Genomic DNA, 18,940 nt, shown 5'->3' with positions numbered 1-18,940 from the left:
ATGTTACAGGGTGCACGTAAAAAAAATCAAAAACTTTTTTAACAATTCTCAAGACCACTTTGTTCTATAAACTTATATACTTTGTTTTATAACCTATTGTGAATTCTGCATAATTTTAGTATCTCGAAGTTTTACCTTACTACTTTGTAAATTTTATTTTCCACTTAATAACTTTGTAGCAAATAAATAGAAATTGCAATGTAAATTATAAATTAAATATCACTAACATAATTGTCAAAAAAATTATACAGAAAAGAAACAAAAGTAGACTAATTGTAAACTCATTAACACCAAGGTGATCCAACAGCAGTTTCTATTTTTATAAATCCCAAATCCTTTGCATATCCAGAGACACAAATACATTTCAATTAAGAAAAATGCACACCAGAGGAATAACATCATTTATACATAAAACTAAGAAGACTTAATTTCACAATTTTATAAATAACTGGTTTCAGAAAGCCAATTTTTAAGTTTTACCATTATGACTAGTTTTAATTTTTTATGTTAAGTTCACAATTCTCAAAGGAAAGTGAATTACAGCCTGATTATTTAAGAGATGAATTCCTTCTGGGGCAATGTATAAGTCATCTATATATTTCAAAGCTCACTTGTATCACATTAAAACTGGACTTTTACAAATGATTGTCACTGGAAAATTAGAAATATTCCTTTCTTCAAAATGGCTAGAGGTAGAAAAGCCATAATACAGACACTGGCAGATAGAGTTAAGGCAGAACTTGGAGTGAAGTAAAATATACCAATAATTCAAAAACTTAGTCATTCTGCATGCTCTTTTGTTCTCTAGGTAAGAATTTCCGTGTGTCTGTTGCTTACCTTTACTAAGTATAAACATTATTCTGAATGCCTTCAAATTCATAAATGAGTTGTGTAAATTTCTATCACAGGATACTTCTAAATAATATCTGCATCTGGAATTACTATTTTTAATGTACACAAATGGAAATTGTGCATATAATTAGTATGTTTTAAATTTATATATAATAAACAACAAATGTATTACTAACCTGTCCTTATTCCAGTTCCTTGCCATCTATCTATTCTTCTCAACTACAATGTTAGTTCTCCCACTTTTAGGAAAGGTAAACTTTGTATTTTGTAACATTTCCTTCTTAAGGCCTAATTATATTGTTGAGCTCATGGAATTAGGTGACCTTCTTGTAGAAGAATATTTAACTAGTTGGGCGGTGCCTGTGGCTCAAAGGAGTAGGGCTTTGCTGGCCCCATATGCCGGAGGTGGTGGGTTCAAACCCAGCCCCGGCCAAAAACAGCAAAAAAAAAAAAAAAAGAATATTTAACTAGCAAATCTACTTTACTAATATTTAAGTGTGACTTAGATAATTTTATTTGTAAATGATTAATTGGTATATGTTATTATTTTAATATGGAAAATATGTAGATGATTTAAACTAAATATAAAACTATACTTAATTTAGTATGATTTTAAAAGGAAAGGTATTAGTGGTTGTTTCCAGGTTTTTTTTTTAAAACGCTGGAGTTTTACAATTAGTGAATTTTGCTTGAGGAAGTTTTGCTGATTCCACCAGTTTTATTCTCACTGAATAGTTGTGAGACACGCGTCTGGCAACTCTTATCGTCTACTTTTTTCTCACTCACAACATTTATGTTGCACTGTAGCAGAACAGAGTATAACAATAAAACATTTTAAAAGACAGTTATTCTATTATTCACAATGAAAGGAAAAATACATATGTTTATGCAATTATGACACACTTTCAGGTAACTTGCACATAGTGTTTTATGCACTGGAGTGGATGTTACTTTTTTAGATATATCTGTGAGTTCTGGTTTTTGTCTAGTACTCACCATAGATCTACCAGATACCACCTCTTCAGAGGATGTGGTGGCCTCTGAGTGTTTTAAGGCGGTGCCTGTGGCTCAGTGAGTAGGGCGCCAGTCCCATATGCTGGAGGTGGCAGGTTCAAACCCAGCCCCGGCCAAATAAAAAAAAGAAAAAAGAAGAAGAAGAGCTATTTCTAAAGATTCTAGTGATTCTAGAACAGATGTTTCCAGAGCTTCTGCCCTAGCAAATCATGCTGGAGGAAACAACTTTATATACAATAAGAGAGGTAATGCCTTAAAAACCACATTCTGTTATGAGCCTCTTCTATTTTTATTTCTAGGATCATAAGTTTAAGTATCAGGCACCAAACTGGTTCACTTATAATAATTCAAAGACTTAATTTATAGAAAAGTAGACTATTAGTAACTCAGGCTAGAAGAAGATTTGGAATATAACATTTTCTCAGAACATAATTTTTATTAAAAATAACCCAGTTCACATTTGTTCTTAAAATTTAGCAATGAAGTGAAATGTGGATAATAAAAATCATAATAATGTCTTTAAATTGCCATTGTGATCATTTTCAGAAATTATCTATATATGTTGTATTCCCTCTCAGTGCTGTGACATTTCTCAGCTACTTTAATCATTTTAGTCACATGAACCCCATGTTTTCACTTCCAACAAGCCAGTATCTGTTTGCTTTTGTTGGAGGTCGGCCTGAGGCTGACAGAACACTTTTAGCCATTTGCAGAGTGACAGAATCTCCTGGAAACTCAAAATCACTGTCCTGTCCCCTCCACAGGTTTTAAACAATGACAGACTTGTTGAGGTGGTATACAGGCTTGACCTTGGCTGTGAGCTACCATATGTCCCTGCTGGGAACCCAAAGAAGGATACCCTCTGAGGGACTCTGCTGGAGCTTGTCCGGTATTCATTTTACATCTATTCTTGTCCAATTTGCTAAGATTTTTTTTTTTTTGTTATTGTTTTCTGGGAACATTCCCTAAGAAATTACTTTCAGATAAAGCATTTTATCAGAATGTTCTGGGGAAACTAGATTTACATGCCCAGGTAGAGAGCTGATTATGATGATTAAGAAAGGTAAATATAAATAGATGATAAATGGAAAGACAATAGATATAGATAGATAATTCTTTTCCTAGGGCTTCTAGTACAAACTGGATGTCTTAAAACAACAAAAACATATTCTTTTTTATTATATCATAGTTGTGTACATTATTGCAATTCTGGAGTATCATGTGCTGGTTTTATATACCATTTGAAATATTTTCATCAAACTGGTTAACATAGCCTTCACTGCAATTTTTTTCCTTCCATTCTTGAGATACTTTGCTAAGAATATATTCCAGCTCCATCTGTGTAAACATGAAAGAGGTAAAGTCTCCATTCCAACCACTTACCGTTATTTGATCTTCGATAAGCCAATTAAATTGTTCAGTGGGGGAAAAGATTTCCTATTTAACAAATGGTGCTGGGTAAACTTGCTGGCAACCTGTAGAAGACTGAAACTGCACCCACACCTCCCACAATTAACTAAGATAGACTCTCACTGGATTAAAGTTTTAAACGTAAGACATGAAACCATAAAAATACTAGAAGAAAGTGCAGGGAAAACATTTGAAGGAATTGGCCAGGGCAAATATTTTATGAGGAGGACCCCCTGGACGATTGAAGCAACACCAAAAATACATTAGTGGGATCTGATCAAACTAAAAGCTTCTGCACAACCAAGAACACAGTAAGTAAAGCAAGCAGACAACCCTCAGAATGGGAGAAGATGTTTGCAGGTTATGTCTCCGACAAAGGTTCAATAACCAGAATCCACAGAGAACTCAAACGTATTAGCAAGAAAAGAGCAAGTGATCCCATCTCAGGATGGGCAAGAGAGTTGAAGAGAAACTTCTTTGAAGAAGACAGGTGCAAGGCCTACAGACACATGAAAAAATGTTCATATTCTTTTTTAAAATTCTGGCAGTTAGAGGTATGAAATCAAGGTGTTGATAGAGACCTTTTGGCTCTGAAACTCTGTGTAGAAATGTTCCTTCCTTCTTCCTAGCTACTGTCCATGGTCATTAACTTTGGGGTTCCTTGACTGGACGGTCCATCACTCCAGTCTCTACCTCTGCTTTCACATGATTTTCTACTTGTCTCATGCCTCTTCTGATGAAGACTAGTGTCCTAAGTTTCTACCAAAGTCCAGTATGACCTCATCTCAAGTATTTACAATGATCTTGTTTCCAAATAATTGCACATTTTAAAGCACTGAGGATTAAGACAATTCAACCTATAAAGAATAATAGATGTATAGATAAATAGAAAGAGAGAGATAGTTAAATAGTAATTGAAAGATGTACTCTAAAGGTTATAGACAAATTGTTCATAAATTTAAGCATATACAAAATAATTATGTAAATTTTGGTAAGATAGTTATAATTTTGTCTTGTTCACCAATCAATATATATCAGTGAGTTGTAATTGTATTTAGAAACGCTGATTTAAACTAGTAGACAAAAATCTATTTTGGTATTTTTTAGGAAATTATCTAGAAAATATTAATTATTTATGAATGCTACTACTATCAAAGGTACATAGATTTATTTCTCTGGGAATCATATACATTTTTAAGATATATATGTTTAGTCTTAGGGTAACAGCCATCTGTATGATCTTGAAGGTAGTGGTTATTTTATTTATTTCTTTTCTTTTCTTTTTTATCAATTAATTTTTTAAATTTAATTTGATTTTAATTTTATTATCCACAAACTCTCCATATACATTAAATTTGTGCAGCTATTTATATGTCATTTCTAATTCAATAAAGTAGTTTTAAAAATGTCTAGAAAACAAAACCAGTTATATAGAAGATTTAAAAATTTAAACATCCAGCAGAAAGTGTGTGCATTTAAACTAGTAAACTAGAGACAGGCAGTCACTCCATAGGAAGGGTCAAATTCATGGTTATCAAATTAAAACCAACCAACATTATGATGCTTAATTTCATGTGTGACCTTGACTTAGTTAAAGGTTACCTAGGTAATACATTGTTTCTGGGTGTGTCTGTTATGGTGCTTCTGAAAAAGATGAGCATTTGAATCATGCTACCAAGGAAGATCCGCCCTCCCTGATGTAAGTGGGTGTCCTTTCGTCCACTGAGGGCCCAGATGAAAAAGCAGAGGCAGAGTGAACTTGCTGTCTTCCTGAGCCACTTCATTCCCCTTTTCCTGCCCTGAGCCACTTCATTCCCCTTTTCCTGCCCTCAAACATTGGACTTTCTGCATCTTGGTCCTTCAACCTTGGCCTGAGAGTTACACCATTGGCTCTCCCAGTTCTAAGGCCTTCAGAATCAGACTAAATTATAAGCACAAGCTTCCCTGATTTTCCAGCTTGCAGATGACATATCATGGGACTTCTTAGACTGAGCCAATTCCCATAATTAATCAACTCTTATAATCTAAATATTTTCTGGTTCTGTTCCTCTGAAGAACCATAATATAAACATGTACATTTCCCTGTTATTGCATACTCAACCTATAGTTTCCTCTAAAGATTCAAAGGAATCTTTGAGCAGTATCTGCTTTTACATTTACTCACTCCAGAGGCCTTGCCTCTAAATGAGGTTAATAACTAATTTCAAAGCATATCAGGAAGCCCTGAATTTAGTGAAGGTGTATTCTCAGCTTATACACACAGTTGCTTTCTTTCTATCTGCCCTTGCTTGTTTTCACTTCTTTTCAATGCTTTGTTCCTCCATAATTATTTTGTACTGAATTCTGGATTATCTAGCACACGTTAGTTTAATATTTTTTCTTTGTATTTCATTCGTGGGTATTTCCTAGGAGACAGAAGTTAGAATCTAATTATTGATTTCGGCTCTTGGGAATTTTGGATGACCTGTCATTTTTCAATATACCACGGAATTATGCTTTTACTTTATTTATTTGTTTTTGAATAAACAAATAAACAAAGTGAGGGTGTCTCACTTTTTCACCCTCAGTAGAGTGCCATAGAGTCACAGCTCACAGCAACCTCAAACTCCTGGGCTCAAGCGATTCTCTTGTCCCAGCTACTCAGGAGGCTGTAGTACATCAGTACTACATCAGTACTACAAGCACCTGCCACAATGCCTGGCTAATTTCTAGAGATGGGGTCTCACTCTTGCTCAGGGTGGTCTCAAACCTGTGAGCTCAGGCAATTGACCCGCCTGGGCCTATCAAAGTACTAGGATTGCAGGTGTGAGCCACCGTGCCCATCTGTGTGCTTTTACTTTAATACTGTACCTGAACAGCCCACATGCAATTCATTACCTCTTGTGGTATATTATCATTTTCTTGAAATTTGTTGCTTTCTAATTCAAAGTTAAGTGTGAGACAGTCTATTTTTTTTTTTTTTTGTCAAATATTTATACTGCCTCTGGCTTATTCTATGGAAGGAGTATAATTTGTATTCCTATTAATATCAGATACGAAGCTCACTTTGGCCAGTGAAATGCAATGAAAGAGACATAACTAATGTCCAGGCAAAAAATTACATGGGCTTAAGGATGGTCCTGTGTTTTTCTATGATAGATCCTGTTCCCCAGATGGTCTACCAAAAATTCTGAAACTAACCTACAGATTTCTAAGGTTTATTGTCAAAAGGCACTGAGATTTTTTTTTTTTTTTTTTTTGGCACTGAGATTTTGATGTTGTTTTTAATATGGCAGCCTTATGGAAAATTATAAATATTTTACTTAGGTTATTAAGTATGAAAAATTTCAATTTCCTTAAACACTAAATTGGACAGCTGGTATCTCTGACATTCTATGACACTTCTTTTCTTTTATTTTTATTGTGAAGATGCCATCTCATTCTTTCAAATGAATGTTTTGACTTGTGATTATCATTCTTCTTTTACGGCAATTTTTGTGAAACCCTAAATAAGTCAAAAACTCATGTTATTTTTGAATATGAGTTCCATCATGGAACCAATGCAGAACAGACAGCTTGAAATATCAACAAAGTGGGAAGGATGTGGCTAATGAATGCCAGTACAGTGATGATTGGAAAATTTCCATTCTGGTGATTTTAATCTTGAAAGTGAGTCATGTGGGCCACTTGAGACCAAGGTGGATAATGATGAGCTTCAGTGAAAGCAAATACATCTCAACCTACATGTCAATTAGCAGCATATCACTGTTCCAACAATATTGGACCATTTAGATCAAACGGGCAAAGTAAAGAAGCTAGATAGATTGCTTCCACATGAATAATTGTCAGAAGAGAAATCATCTCAAAGCTTGCCTTTCTTTGTTCTTATACATAAAAATGAACTATTTCTACACTGTATTGTTACAGGTGAGAAAAGAATGGATTCTTCTTGATGATTGCAAGTTTTCAGCACAATGGTTAATTAAAGATGAAGAGCCGAAACACAGTCCAAAAACCAACATTTATAAAACAGAGCTAATGGTGTCTGCTGGTGGTATTATCCACTACCACTTCATGAAAACGGGTTAATTTCAGCGGATGTCCACTGCAACCACCTGGATGATAGGATGAGGATGCTTGTAATTAAGCAGCCGAGCTTGCTCAATAGAGACAGGCCAATCGTCTTGCAAGACAATGCTGTCACACAAATAATGCTGCTCAAACCAGAGCAGCTGAACTTAGGGATTTTGTGTCACCTTGCACAACTGACTGCCACTTCTTTCAGACTTTGGAACACCTCTTGCAAGTAATAACATTCGATTCTCAACAAGCTGTGGACAATGCCTTTCACAATTTCATCACTGCTCACTCTCTAGGTCTTTTTGCTGCTGGTACACAGAAGCTACCAATAGGACAGCGAAACTGTGTCAACATTTTAGGTGCATATTTGGATTACTCATATTGCTTTTTTTGAAATATAATAAACTAAGCTCTTGGTTTGAAATGAAACACTTCAGATTTAATGATCTAATTAAATGTAAAAAGATGCAGATATTCCAGGTTTGATGTCTAGCAACTCCTATCATTGCTGTATAAACATCAGGTGAGTTACTGAAACTCTTTTTGAATAGGAAACATTGTATTTAAGAGAAACTCAGGAATCCAATACCTTAATTTACACTTTTTGTAAAAGGCTGTCTAGAAGAATGTCTCTCAGGTTAATGAACACAGGATAGAGAGGATCAAGTATACTATATTGTATTGGGGTTGGGGTCCCCTCTCAAAATGTTATGTTGCTGTTAGTATAATATTTGGCTTGATTTTATGTATACAGATAAGTCCTTATTTAAATTTTTTCTTGAAGAAGATAGTGGAAAATGAACTGCTCCACTTTAGTTGGTTTTCCTCCAACTGAATACACTCTGAAATACTGCTTTCCTGTATAATATCAAAGGAAATATTGAATGTATGTATATTATTTCAAGAACTTGATATATTTCACATTCTTTAAATTTTATGCAAGGTATAAATATATTTCTATATCGGTCAGTTTTTAGAATAATAAAAACCATAGCAATGTGGGGTGTAATTTTTCACTTCATATGTCCTTAGTTGATAGTGCCCATTTTTTTTCTGAAAAATATATCAAAAAAATCAAAAAGTAATGGAATTTGTTTGTATCTCACACTGCTATTCTCCACACACTACAATTCATTATAGCTTACAAAAATGGAATTTACATTTGAGGACGGGTAAACTGAAATCAACTATGAAGTATGATATTGGTATTAGATTTTTGAAATCCATTAACATTTAGCAAACTCAGAGGGCAATTCTGTTTTTCTTGAACTTTTATTACAACTGTGCAACAGTATACACTTATTGTTTGTAGGTTTGCATAGATATAACACCTCTGGCTAATGTAACACATCTTTTTTCAAAGGATTATGGTAGGTCTTTCTATTTTTCTTGTATATTTCTTACTTTCTTACTTTCTTTTTTTTTTTTTTTCCTGTTTTACAAGAAGTAACCCATATTTATCATCTGGCTACCATACTTCCAAAATAAGATCCTGTTGTAGTTTGAAGTACAGCAAGCTGAGCAGTTTCTTCCCTTTTCAAAGCATGACAGGGACAATCTCTACAGTCAAGCCATATGAATACAGTGACCCCAGGTAGACTTTTGTGAATTCAAAAGGCTCCTAATCCAAAGATAAGAACCTTGGGGACGTACATAACAACCACTCGTTGCTGCAAACAATATTGTTTGCCTTAGAACAGTGGTTGTCAACCTTCCTAATGCCGTAATGTATTTTCATTGTTACAAATGGGGTTGCGACCCACAGGCTGAGAACCGCTGCCTTAGAAGCTTCCAATCAGTTTCTCATCCGGTCACTTCTCCAGATTTCTTGGTTGAGAGTTGCTTCTGACATTGTGCTTTCAAAAATCCAAAGGTCGAATCATCATAGTTGTGGAACATAAGGAATAACCGGGCCCTTTGAAGCACATTCCATGGTTTTGTGCTGCAGTATAGAACATTCCATTTAGACTGGAGGGGCCACAGGCGTCAAACCACCAGCCTCCCATGAGCATCAGGGCACATTTGCACATACAGCTGTCGTTATCAGCATCTTTAGTACTAAGATCAGCACCATGTAGATCAGCCGCTCTGTCTTCCTGCTGTCCCAGGGTGGCCCTTGACATACAGCCTGTAGTCCTGCTTTCACGTCCTATGTAGAATCTGTCGCACTGGAGATAGGCTCGGTTTCCCTCCCAGTCCATCAGCTCTATCTCAGCATGTACTGCCTCTGATGGGTTATGACAAAAATGAACTCATTCCCCAGCCAGTATTCACCAGAGGGATTTCCAAAACCCATTTTGTATTCTTTCCAGCCTCTTTGGAAATCCAAACTTCCATCTTCACGATGTTGTATTACAGTCCAGCCTCCCCCGTTAAGATCCATATTGCAAAATACCTTTTTAGGTTCTGGCATATTTATTAATATAAATAGTGTGGATTCCACTTTTATTAAAACCAGCTTGATATACATCTGCACAGTCTCTAACTGGTTTCTCTTCCTCTCTTTAGTAAACTTCTTTGGTGCAGAGGCTGACAAGGTTGTGGACTGTGTCCATCTGTTCCAGCTGCTGCCTCTGAAGGACACTGTTGTTGGTGGTGGCTCTCTTTGTTTCTCCAGCTCCTGGATGATACAGGTTTGATGAGTAACCAAGTTTTTAAGGTTCTCTTTCTCTTCCTTCAAGGTGTCCAACTCTTCCTTGTGCTTTCCCTCCATTTCTAAGATGTTATGCTCTAATAAACTGTTTTTCTCATGGATTTTCAGAATTTCATTTGTCTGTTGAAGACGTTGCTTCTCTGGCTTGTATGTTGACCATGAATTCTCCAGCAGTTGTATTTTAAGCCGAGAGGTTTGATTTAGTACCGGGGTCACAACATCTGTCAGCTTTCAGGTCTGCTCTGCAGTCTGCGACAGGAGGCTGGTTCCCATCTCGAGCATAGTGGCCGTGTGGTTCTGAACTGCATTCTGCTGTATGTGGACCATGTCTGACTTCATATTTTCCACAATGTGATTCTCAAGCATCAGCAGCCGGTGACGACAATGGCTGTCAATGCTATTGGCCCTCCCCGTGTTTGTCTTCCCTCTTCCAAGGTTCTGCATTTTCTACTTGCTTTCTATATATTTTTTCTTTTTTTGAGACAGAGTCTCGCTGTGCTGCCTGGGTTAGTGTGCTGTGATATCAGGAATAGGAAACATTATATTTAAGAGAAACTCAGGAATCTAATACCCTAATTTACCCTTTTTGTAAAAGGCTATCTAGAAGATAGAGAGTATCAAGTATACTATATTGAGGGTTCCCCTCTCAAAATGTTACCTTTGCTTTCTGTTAATATAATATTTAGCTTGTTTTTTATGTACACAGATAAGTCCTTAATTTTTTTCTTCTTTTTAGGCGCTATCCTTCCTTCAAATATTACTTTTGGTCCAAACATTCCAAAGCTCATCATTTACTATTTTTTTGAGGATTCTTTACTTTCAGAATCCCGTCCTTACTTTCTAAAACAGCTTCCATTCATCTTCATCAAGCTAACCCCTGTTATTATTCACAAAGCAACTGAAGCACCAACTCCTGGGTCTTCCCTATCTATTCTCAGATGGATACCCTTTGGCAATAATGTTCATTCTTAAATATTTCTCTAATTTCTCATTTGGCTATTAGCCCCGAGAGATAAGGAATTATTCCATATTTGACTATGTACCTTTGACATGGTAAGTATTACTAAATATAGATTTATGTATTTTTTTGTCTGTTCTGAAAATCTCTAACTTGTTTTTTTTTTTTTTTCAATTCTAGCCAGATTTTTCTTGCTAATAAAGTGAAAGCTTCTTTCTTAAAGTACAGTAGAAGCTTCATATACCTGACTATCACATTCTATATATTCATTTATTCCAAAAAGTATTCTGGCAATAGATAAAACAAAATAAAATACTAGACCAAGAAAATTAAAGGAATACAATGATATATTTATAGAGAGAAACACACAAATTCAATAACAGATTGAATATGAGAATTATTTTTTGGTGGCACCCATAGCTTAGGGTAGGGCTCCAGCCACATTCACTGAGGCTGGCGGGTTCAAACCCAGCCAGGGCCAGGTAAACAACAATGACAACTGCAACAAAAAAATAGCTGGGCATTGTGGTGAGGGCCTGTAGTCCCAGCTACTTGGGAGGTTGGCAAGAGAATCACTTACGCCCAACAGTTTGAGGTTGTTGTGAGCTATGATGCCACCCTACCAAGGGCAACATAGTGAGACTCTGTCTCAAAAAAAAAAAAAAAAAAAAAAAAAAAAAGAAAGAAAGAAAAAAGAAAAAGAAAGAAAGAAAGAAAAATAATTATTTTTCAAAATCCTTGAAGTCACAGAATAAGTGGACTCAATATATGAGTCTAAGTCTAAACTAGAAAAACAAAAGAAATATAATTAGGAAGTTGCAATTTTCTTGATAAATTCTAACAAGTTTTGCACATAAGTAATACAGAACTAAGAAATTGGTAACTATTCTTACAGAGACTTTCAGAAAATCATAAATAGCCTTATCTGGTCATTTCTTAATTAGCCCCTTGATAAAATCACTATTGTATTTATGAATTCTGAAATACCAAGGTTCATAATTTTTTTTGTTTACATAAAACCAAGTCTGTACCAGGTGATTTAAGAAATAAAATTAATTGTAATCTTTTGGCCTTTTAGCTAATAATTAAGTGAATGTAATTTTTTTCGGAAAGAGTCTAAAGGTGTCACCCTGGGTAGAGTGCCATCGCAACATCATAGCTCATAGCAACTTCCAATTCCCTGGACCAAGCAGTCCTCTTGCCTCAGTTTTTTGTATTTTTTTTGTTTGTTTGTTTGTTTTAGTAGAGCCAGGGTCTCGCTCTGGCTTAGGTTGGTCTCAAACTCCTGAGCTCAAGCAATCCACCCAGCTTGGCCTCCCAAAGTGCTAGGATTACAGGCATGAGCCACAAAGGAAATTTAGATATAAATTTTCACATGATATGTATCTGATATAATACTCTCTTTATGTTATATATTCTCTTTATGTTATATATATCTTTCTTTTTCCTTCTCTTTCTTTCTTTTTTCTTTCTTTCTTTTCTTTTTTTTTTTTTGACTGGGGATGTTACTCTGTCACCCTAGCTAGAGTATAATTGTATCATCATAGCTCACTGCAAGCTCAAACTCTGGGCTTGAGTAATCCTTCTGTTTCCGCCTCCTGAGTATTTGGGACTACAAGTGCACAGTACCAAGCCTGGCTGTGTTTTCTATTTTTTGTAGAGACAGGGTCTCTCTCTTGCTGAGACTGGTCTCGAACTCCTGACCTCAAGTTATCCTCCTCCCTGGGTCTCCCAAAGTGCTAGGATTACAGGCATGACCTCTGTATTTTTATAACTTGTCAAACATATCGTTATATTTTCCTTTCTATGAATTGTTTCAATATAGCTTCAATGTATCTCTCAAAGTTCTAGAGAACAGACTAAAGTTTTAACTTTAACTTTTTTGATTTAAGAATGGCCATATATGGATGAGGCAGAGCAAGATGTCCAAATAGAACCCTCCAGTGCTTGTCGGCCTACAAGGAAACCAAACTGAACAACTATCTGCACAAGAAAGTGCCTTCCTAAAACCCAGAATGTCAAGTTCATGATCACAGAACCGGGTTTTAGTGGAACTGAAGAGGGTGGGAAAGACAGTCTTGCATGGCCTACCCCACCCCACCCATCCCTCATTAGCACTGTGAGAAGAATTTTCAATTCTCTTTGAACACAAAGAAAGTCATTTCAAGAAGAATAGTTACAAACAATTCAATATATTTAGATTGCTGAGACTGAAATAAATACCTGAGTCTTTGGGGCTGAGACGTGGGTCGATATCCACAAACATCAAGACGATGAGAGATGTATTAAAAATAACTGTCTTAAATAAACTAAATAAACTTCAAGACAATACAGAGATGGATTTCAGAATTTTATCAAAGAAATTTAACAAGGAGATTAAAATAATAAAAATAAGCACATTCTGGAGCTGAGCAATTCAGTTGCAAACTGAAGAAAGTGAGGTTGTTTCCACTCAGAATTCACCAATCAGAAGAAAAAATTAATTATCTTAAGGACAGACTATATGCTCCAACTTGGAGCATTTCATATTTTGATAAGGGCCAAGGGTAACGTTTCTAGTCATTTAAATCCTGTGTCTTGACAGACTTTTTTCAAAATCAATTTTATTTTTAGATTTTTTTCATTTCATATGCTCTGAATATTGGTGATACGATGTATGAAATTTAAATAAATAGAGAGGTTAGAAAAAATGGTGGTAGAGAGAACAATGGGTCGATGGAACAGCAAGTGTTTTAAACTGAGTCCCTTAGTCTGACTAAATCCATAAGGGAACATGAAAATGTGGACTAATTTCAGCTCCTGATGTCTTTACCACTGTGGGAGCATCAGCATGCCTAGTTGGACAGCGTTCAGTCTATCCCCTGAATGTGCAAAGAGTAACCAAACAGTGAGATAAGCCTAAAGCAGAAGATCCATTTATAAAATCAATTTAGATTGCCAAAAAGGGATAGTCTGGGCCTGGGGACGGGGAAGTTCTCCAGAGATTTGATGAGAATTACAAATAGTGACAGTGCACTGGGAAATAATTTGGTCACATATATTGTAGATACTAGGGAAATACCAAATATATATTATATATTATATATTTATATATACTTTCTTTTGTTAATCACCTCCCATTTGTACATATGTCCCATGTGGTAGGAGATGCATGCAAAATAAAAAGTTAAAAAAGAAAAGGGGCTACTGGGAGTCTGGCCCAATATACACTCTATCTGCTAGGATAGGTCCATTGGCAATAGGCCTGTCAGTACAAATTAGGGAATTAGGTTTTCAAGTTGTGCCTACTGCTTGGCAGACTCCAAAGACACATTTATATGCTGCATAAATAGTGCCAGAGTTTCTTCTTGCCAGTGTGCATATTCTAGTGAGGCCTTTAACAAATTTGCCTCAAGGCATTGGGGGATGAGCTTGAGTGCCCTCAGACAGATAGTTTAGGTCCTCTGTAAGTGCCATTGTCTGTCCCCACTGGAGTCCAGACTTAGAAGTTTTATGGCTTCCTTCAGATGGAGTTATAAAAAGGGTGAGAAGTTTCCAGAGCAAAAGATCATCAATGTATTGAACAAAAGAGGATCTCTGGGTAAAGGTGACAGAGTTTAAATCAGTTTAGAGAATGGGAGAATATTGAAGGAGACTCAACAGTATCTCCCAGGTATTCAGATTTACATTAACAGATACTAAAGAGCAATTGTGACTCAGAGTGCAACAGAATCAAAAAGGAAGTAGAGAAGTCAAAATTACTGTGTTCTTAAATTCACATGAACTAAAAAAAAAAAAATTGAGTTCATTTCTATCTTTTTGATAAAATATTTGCTTTATGCACTTGTTATTTTAAGCTAATTAATTAGAGCTCTTCTATATCATTCAGTAGTAAAATACCACATACAAATGACACCTATAGACATACACACAGAAGTAGTTTTAAAAGAATTAGTTTTCTACCTCTGAAATATTACTGTTTCTTTTCATTCAACTATTGATCTTACAATGACCTATTTTATTCTTTTAAGCGATTACTAGATAGGCAACAATTTTGCCTTATTAATATTTTTGTCTTTTTTTGGAAGCATCTGCCACTTTCACAAACTAATATTTACACATGTGCAAGTAAGCGTTACCCAAAAGTAAAGTACAGTACACAGTTCTTCAGAAATTAAAGATCTTGTTTTTACCTTAAATCTTGGCTAGCACTTTTTCCAGCCAAGGTTGAGTTCACAAACTCAGTTGTCAGATCTCATATAACAGCTCTGATGGCCGTTCCAGAAAAAGAATTCCAAAATTGCTTTGACGGGTGAACTAAGCAATGGCATCTGTGCTTAGCCTCCCTAGGGCACGACTTCAAAGTCATATTCAGCAATGAGGTATGTAGCACTTGTTCTAGAATGAGCTCACAAACTAAATTGTCTGACCAATAGGACACAAAATTTATCTTAATTGACTGCTTGTGTTATTGGTAAAACTTCCAGTCAGCAGTATGCTATTGATAGTTAAGTTGGGGGGAGGATTCAAAAGTTAGACACGAATGCTCAACTATAAAGGTTATAAACACCCCTAATCCTTTCACTGTTTATGAGGCCGACTGTATATTGTAAAGTTCAAATGGATAAGTCAGATCATACATTTGTTAACATCTTATGAGAGGTCGGACAGCATAGAATACATTTATTTCCATGAGAGTCAATTATAAATTAAATTCCAGTAATACATCTATACATTCTGTCTTCTTTCAAAGATTAAGACAACGGGATTTACAACTTAAGAATATGATTTGGGGACAGATGGAAAGATCTATAGAGGACACATGTGTCTCCGTTGAAGTGGTTAATACAAAAAGGTATCCATTTTTTTTAACAAGAGAAAAGCTATAAATAATAACTGCCCTAATGCATCTTTGACCTTCTCAAAATAAAAGATGAAATTATAGGAAAAAGAGTGCAAGATAAAATGATGGCATGATAATTCATAGAAGATAAAATGATGGCATGATAATTCATAGAAGATAAAATGATGGCATGATAATTCACAGTAAAGAATAAAGCTAAACCAAAGTGACAAGATTTTCAAGCCAGTTTTTAAACAAACACACATAATAAATTTAAATAATTACAATTGATTGAATCAAGGTTTTATGTCCACTGTAAGAGGACCAAGGTTTACTGTAGCAGTAAGTGATGAAGTAGACTGAGGATGTCCACAAATTCAAGACCAGCATTCTGTGAAGTGCGAGTTCAGAGCTAACAGAATAGAACCACTCAGCTTGCACTTTTTAACTTATGGAGAAATGAACATCAGCCTGCTTCTAGACGTGCACAGCTGTTCACGCTTGTGAAGTCTGAATCATTCCTATTAAACAAGGTTCCATTTTAACTCTATTTTGTTTTCAAGGCAGAAATATGAGCAATGCTCTAGAGTTACCAGGACTTAGTGAAGTAAATTAATCAAAATCATCATTGATAATATAACAATATATCACATTATTTACAATGATCTTATATGTGACGATTCATTAAATGCAATATTCTATCACACAAAAGGAGATAAAAGAGAAGGAAGTCAGTCAAAGAGGAGCCTTTACCTTTATGTAGAAGTATTAACTTAGATCACATGATTCATGCAGGTGTTCCAATATTCAGATATCACAAGATTTGTGGGAAAGTATGAAAACTCAACTCTTTCTATAAGCATAAGGCAGAGTAGTAATGGAATAAAGATTTTTTCCACTTAGATAAATATACATCTATAAAATTAAGGATGAAGTTCTAGTGGGTATGATGTCTCAAGTCCATCATCACAGTACTTTCAAAGGCTTAGATACGAGGATCACTTGTCAGGAGTTCAAGACCAGGTGGGCCAACATAGCAAGAACTTCATCTCCCCCCTCCAAAAAAAATATATCTCTTTCTTTCTTTCTTTCTTTCTTTCTTTTTTTGAGTCAGAGTCTCACTCTGTTGCCTTGGATAGAGTGCCATGGCGTCTTGCTCACAGCAACCTCAAACTCCTGGGTTCAAATAATCCACTTGCCTCAGCCTCCTGAGTAGCTGGGACTACAGGTGTGTGCCACCATGCCCAGCTTGTTTTTCTATTTTTTTTTTTTTGTAAGAGATTGGGTCATACTCTTTTTAGTCCGGCTGATCTTGAACTCCTGATCTCAAGGGATTCACCTGCTTCAGTTTGCCAGAATGTTAAGATTACAGGCATGAGCCACCATACCCAGCCACCACACCGAGAATGTAAATTTAAACATTAACCAGTCATGGTGAAACATGTCTCTAGTATCAGCTTTTTAGGATGCTGAGACAATCATTGCCTGAACTGAGAAACTAAAGGTTACAGTGACCTATAAACATAGCACTGCACTCTAGTCTCATGAAACTCTGTCCCTAAAAACTAAAACAGACAACTTCGATTGTTTTAAAGATCTGAATATCAATATGAATTTAATCTCTGTATAGAGGTGGTAGAGATACAAAAATTATTGCTCAATCATCATCTATACCTATTAATACAGCATGAGGGAGTGCTGGCTAGACATAGAAACACTTATCTTTTGTGTAGTAGGCCAGAACCCAAGTAAGTGAATTTCTTATAACTTGAAAATTATTTAGTTGAACTTATATCTGGTAATCTAACATCTGAAAGACTAGCTGTGTCAACAATTAGTTTTAAAAGAATGTACACTTAAGACATTTATATTCTACACTTAGTAAATTTAGTGTAGAATATAAATGTCAACACAATAACTAATAAAATGCGGTGAAGGCTATGTTTACCAGTATGATGAAAATATTTCAAATTGTATATAAAACCAGTACATTGTACCCCATGATTGCATTAATGTATGCAGCTATGATTTAATAAAAAAATAAAAATAAAAGAATGTATTTTAGGTGTTAAACATTAAAAATTCCATTTTCCCCTTTCTCTGAAGGACAGAAAGCTGGTACTGTGATTCCTACAGGTTATTCCTTGCTTTCTATGTTGAATTGTTCTTAAATATTCATGCTTTAAATTAAACTTACCAGTAGGCTTTGAATTTTTTTTTTTTGTTATTGCAAGACCATTTGGAAGAATATTCTGCTGGCAATTTTATTATGGCCAAAAAAGTGTTTTATTTCTCTCAGTAAGGAAAATTCACTACCAGCAGCAACTTGAGAAAGCTGCTTATTGATGTCATAAGAATATAATCTAATAGCCTCACTATACCCCATAAGAAGCTAATAAGAAAAAGCCTAATTGTGCCAGGTTTGAATATTTGCCTGACGTAGGTTCACATCGTTTAGAATAAGATACATCTTTTTTGGTCTATTTCATCACTAATTAGTTATCAGAATTAGAAATAATTGCTTTAACAAAAGTTATTTTATTTGTATCATAATCATATTTCAGTATTCAAAGGACAAAAAGAAAATTGATTAAATAGCTAGAAGAGGGATCAAGTGCAAAAGGCTGAAATGAGTTAAAATTAAATAATTTGAATTTAAAGGAGAGATGACTTCAGGGAAAACTGCAAGTCCCAGAGTATACGAAGCATTATTGTAAGGCTAAAAAGTTATGATTATTCACCTCTAATTAGCACCTAGAGTTTAACTTTAGCTGACATAAAGATTAAATTAGATATGATTATAAACTTATTACTACAAATAAGCAGAAGCTAAAGTGAATCAGGCCTCCTTGCCTTTGAGTCTTTTTGAGTGACTAACCCTCAGCCCATGTGGATAAATTAAATCACAACTTATCTGAGTGCTTGACAGGGTTACTGAGAGGTCCAGGCAGCAGAGAACCCTAAACAAAATATCATTATCTTTTCTAGTCAGTAAGAACAATGATTTTCTCTATGTTGGTGTAAAATGTCCTTTAACCTAAAATATATGAACATCGTATTATCTGTGCAAGTCTCACTAAGTCTGATTTTTATGAAAGAGGCCATGTACGCTGAGTGAACGACTAATCAATAAATATTCCTCTTTGACCATCACGTTATATTTTAGTCCTAA

The 18,940-nt window shown here is 35.2% G+C and overlaps 1 pseudogene; it reads right to left on the bottom strand.

Moving 5' to 3' along the window:
* Positions 1-9,194: 9,194 nt before the first annotated feature.
* On the bottom strand, positions 9,195-10,432 carry LOC128575878 (angiopoietin-1-like; annotated as a pseudogene).
* Between the last annotated feature and the right edge of the window lie 8,508 nt (positions 10,433-18,940).

Source organism: Nycticebus coucang, chromosome 23, assembly GCF_027406575.1.
Source record: "Nycticebus coucang isolate mNycCou1 chromosome 23, mNycCou1.pri, whole genome shotgun sequence".
Taxonomy (NCBI): Eukaryota; Metazoa; Chordata; class Mammalia; order Primates; family Lorisidae; genus Nycticebus; species Nycticebus coucang.
Note: the sequence above shows the minus strand (reverse complement) of the source record. Positions and strands in the feature narration are given on the sequence as shown.